Here is a 4,651-nt window from a genome sequence, read left to right as displayed (position 1 = left end):
TTTCTAAAACTATACATTTTTTAAGTTTTTTTTTTAAAGATTTATTTATTTGAGAGAGAAAGAGCACAAGCAGGAGGGGCAGAGGGGGAGGGAGAGAGACTCTCAAGCAGACTCTGAACTGAACATAGAACTAACACGGGGCTCCATCTCGTGACCCAAGATCACAACTTGAGCCGCAACCAAGAGTCATTTGCTTAACCAATGGCACCACTCAGGCGCCCCCAAAACTTTTTTTAAAAGAAGCTCAGTAAAAATCAGCCTATTGGTTCATCCCAGGAAATATAGAGGCACTTTTGAAGACATTGAAACATCAAAGCCTAGAGCAATCAGAATTATGGTGACTGTCAAAGTTATAAAAGGTTTTCATCAGGCCTGCCTAACATGAGCACATGGACAGAGCAAAACTACTGTCCTACAACTCTCAGAAACAGAAATGTGTGACACAGATAGAACACAGATAGAACAATTGGAATTTTTATAAATATATTTACTAACCAAAAGATCTTGAAGGGTGCTGGGTTTCTCCTCAGTTCTAAAGAATGACCTTGGTCAGTCATGGAAAGTCCATTATTCTTTCCAGTGGTTGGTTTATGAAAAGTCAGGCAACAGAATTCTGGTCAATGAGGCATGAGGGAAGTGTCTTAGGAGCTCTCATGAAAGAGTTTTTCTCATTCTTTTTCTTTTTTCTTAGTATAGAGCACTTCATGAATTTGCATGTCATTCTTGCACAGGACCCATGCTTCTCTGTTTCATTCCAGTTTTAGTATATGTGCTACTGAAGCAAACCCTAGTTTTTCTCATTCCTAACAGGGATTCAAGAAAAGGGCTTCTTTTCTTATATTCTTTGAACATGAATCAAGATGTGATGCCTGGAGCTATTGTAGCTATACTGTGACCAGGAGGTGACAAGTCTGAGGAGAAAAGCCAAAGCAGTGAGGATGGCAGAAGAGAAAGGTAGAAAGATCAGGGTCCCTGGTGGCTGTGTTGAGCCACTGAATTAACCAACCCTCCAAGGGCCCTACCGTTAGACTTCTTTTTTTTTTTAACTTCTTTTTTTTATATGAAACAACAAATAAAGTTCTTAGCATTATGTAAGCCAGTTGAATTTTATTCTCAATAACCTTCATCTGGATGTATTCTGAGAGATGCTACTGATCACCAAATTTAAGGACCAGCTTTTCTAGCATTAGAGGTTACTTTAACTTCATACTTTACTGTGACTTCTCAGGCTGCTGTTAAAACATACTGTAAATCTGCTACTGATTTTTAAAAATGAAGATATCCAGACAAGCAATTGTATGAAGTGCAAACTTCTTTATACAGTATGGGTTTATTTTTATAAAAACAAGCTCACTTGAATATTTGACTCTGTTAATCCTACCTCTCCAAATACCCACCAGCTTTTATAGCATTCAGATTCCAGACTCTACCTACTACCATGATTGATGAAAGAGGATTTCCTAGCATTCTTGCTTTGTTCAGAATATGAGCTGAAGACATTTCCACATCAACTTTCATTCTAAAATATGTCCCAGGAAGAATGTGGCAAGTTTCTTGGGTTCTCATGTTTTGTATAGATTTAAGATCGATTTTAGAAGAGTGTATTTAGTAATGCAGACTTATGACTGTGAGAATAATGGCAATGAGAATAATGATTTGTATTTTAGTAAGCATTTATTGAAAACTAATAACATGCAAGGGACTCCAGGGAAGCAGTATAACATAATGATGAAGAATAAGAGCTTTGCTCTCAAGCAGATGTGGATTGTGGCCTTGAAAGGTACTTGGGCATTTTCTTGGGAGGGAAACCAAAACAGGAGTACATGTTCCGTTCTGATTCCAAGGGTCAATGTCTGCGTCCTTAGGAAAGTGGGTGGCTGGGGCTTCCTTTCCTTTTGCCTTGAGTTTCTATGTGGAGGAACCTGTTAGTGAAAATCTCCTTGCCCCACACCCTATTTCTCTCTAGCTGAGTGATTTACCTGACCTTGGGAGATGAACTCGGCCATGGTTGACTCAGCCCCTTCCACTCTTGTTCCGTTCGGGGATCTGTCCCCCAGGTTTAATGGGGCCATGGCAGACCAGCAGGACCTGTTATGGTGGGTAAGTCTATATAATTCAGCCTAGCTTTTATTAGCAATCAATCTGACATCTTTATTTCCAAGTATCTGACTCCTGAGTCACTCCTGAGAGAGGATCTGAACTCCTAGAAGCAGGGAGCTATATACTAGAGGCTCTTTGAGACACCATTTGACCATGCTGCTGTGTTGCACACTGCACAAGATGGTGGAGGGAGGGGCCTAAATCTTTCCCAAGTACAAAATCCCTTGTTTCAGCCTCTTTTAGCCAAAAGTTCCCATACAGATCGACTCCCAGAAGCCCTGCTTTTCTGTTCATGAGGCAGGCTCAGAAAAACAGAATGGCCACTGTTTACGGCAACCTCTCCAAATGCCTACCAGGTCGGGAGCTTCTCAGGACTGAAATGGAGTGACAAGTCAAAAGCAGCCTGACTTCTCCCAAGTCCTCACCATACCAGGTGCAGCTGGTTCTGCCAGTTTTCCCACAGCTGTGCAGGTGTAGGGGATATTCCATGGAACCTGCCATGAATGGCAACATCAGAGGGCTGACCTCAGTAGCTATAACAGCAGGGACATTAACAAGCAGGCAAAAAGAGGGGGGAAATACAAAAGGACTATTGATAAACCCATATGAAACGCTCCCGTCACATCCGGAAATCCTAAGGGGAGAAATTTCAGAAGATGAGTTTGTGTGTTAATGCAGTTTAAGAGCTAGAGTCAGTGCAAGTTAGATTATTGTTAGTGTGACCCCAATTTGATTCATAGGGTGGTGAGGACAGAGGAAAAACGGGTTGTAATAAAAATTGTCATGCTGAGGTTTTGGTGTCATAATTCTGTGTGTGAATTCAATTTGTGAACATTATTATGAGTTTTTGTGCTTAGATTTGAACATAACTTTGATTTTCTTCCTCTTATGATAATTCGCCTTAAATCATAGCATTAGAGCATCAGGGACCATGCACCTGGCCAGCAGTCAAGTGCTGTAGATGAAATTGTTCAGATTCTTGGCCTTGAGAATGGTTCTGATGTACCCAGTTCCTGGGGCTTAGGCTGCCATGCTTTTTGTGCAGGAAGCTTGGCTTCCCACCTGATGCAAGCTGATTACAAGGATTGACGTCCAAGTCCTTAGGAAAGTGGGTGGTGGGGGCCTCCTTCCCTTTTGCGTTGAGTTTCTATGTGGAGGAACCTGTTAGTGAAAAGCTCTTTGCCCCACATCCTATTTCTCTCTGAGTGATTTACCTGACCTTGGGAGATGAACTTGGCCATGGTTGACCATGAACAACACAGGTCATTCCTGCCATCTTACACCACCATCAGCAGGAGGGAGGAGCGTTAGAAGCTAAGATCCAAGAGGCTTACAGTCTGGAGGAGGGAGATGAGCATAAACCAGCATATCCAGCAAAGTGTTGTGTGGGTGTATGGGTACAAACTGGGGGTCCGGTAGAGTAAAGAGTTGTCTCAAAAAGAGAGTCTGTGGTCCAGGCATAACTGATAAAGGTACCCCTGCTCACTTTCAAAACTGTATTTGGATGATCAATTGTAAGGCAACCCTCGTCTAAGAACGGGTGATCTATTCTTCCTGAAAGTTGGGGAAAAAAAATATGAGTAGCATCTCAGGGGTGAAGATTAATATAAAATACCAATTTGTGAGTTACTTGCAGTCTGAGCCTGGGACTTACCTTCTGTGCCAGGCATTGATTGTATGTGTGTGTGTGTGTGTGTGTGTATGTGTCCACGCACGGGCACTTAGGGGATGGAAGAAGAGTATGAAAATTGAATGAATAGGCAAATTAAATGAATGAGTCTCATTCAAACCAACTAAAGTACTAAAATAAATAAAATTGTTAAATAACGAAAGTAATTTTCTTTTTTATTTCTATTCATTTTTTATTATTTTTTAAGATTTTATTTATTTATTGACAGAGAGAGAGACAGCGAGAGAGGGAACACAAGCAGGGGGAGTGGGAGAGGGAGAAGCAGGCTTCCCGGGGAGCAGGGAGCCCGATGCGGGGCTCCATCCCAGGACCCTGGGATCATGACCTGAGCCGAAGGCAGAAGCTTAACGACTGAGCCTCCCAGGCACCCCAGTAATTTTTTTTTAGAAACCATTCTGAATGGTCGTAGATTTGTTGGGAGGTTTCAGGTAAACTAAGAGGGGTAAAAAGTGATTTTACAGATAACCTTGAAAGACAGTTGGTCTTTAAAACAAGCCCTTGGGTCCTTCCTGTCCTCATACACTACAGGATAATGACATGAGGATTCATTTGATGAAAACCTCCAAGAAGCTTCTGGGGGGAAAAAATATGTTGTAAAGGCAAAGTCATGGTCTTCTTGTTTTTTTCGGTTTTTTTAGATTTTATTTATTCATTTGACAGAGAGAGAGAGCACAAGCAAGGGGGTGGCAGGCAGAGGGAGAAGCAGGCTCCCCACTGAGCAAGGAGCCTGATGTAGGGGCTCCATCCCAGGACCTTGGGATCATGCCCTGAGCTGAAGGCAGATGCTTAACCAACTGAGCCACCCAGGTCTTTTGACCCCAATACAGAAAGAATCTGAGGAAGAAAGTGCAAGACTTATCT

At 42.2% G+C, this 4,651-nt stretch overlaps 1 non-coding gene across 1 annotated transcript; it reads right to left on the bottom strand.

Annotated features, from left to right (window-relative positions):
- Positions 1-686: 686 nt before the first annotated feature.
- On the bottom strand, positions 687-784 carry LOC116645701. The gene has a single exon (XR_004302003.1). It is a non-coding gene; the product is annotated as a U6 spliceosomal RNA (small nuclear RNA).
- Between the last annotated feature and the right edge of the window lie 3,867 nt (positions 785-4,651).

Source organism: Phoca vitulina, unplaced genomic scaffold, assembly GCF_004348235.1.
Source record: "Phoca vitulina isolate PV1807 unplaced genomic scaffold, GSC_HSeal_1.0 scaffold33, whole genome shotgun sequence".
NCBI lineage: Eukaryota > Metazoa > Chordata > Mammalia > Carnivora > Phocidae > Phoca > Phoca vitulina.
The sequence above is the reverse complement of the archived record's forward strand: the minus strand, read 5'-3'. Positions and strand labels throughout refer to the sequence as shown.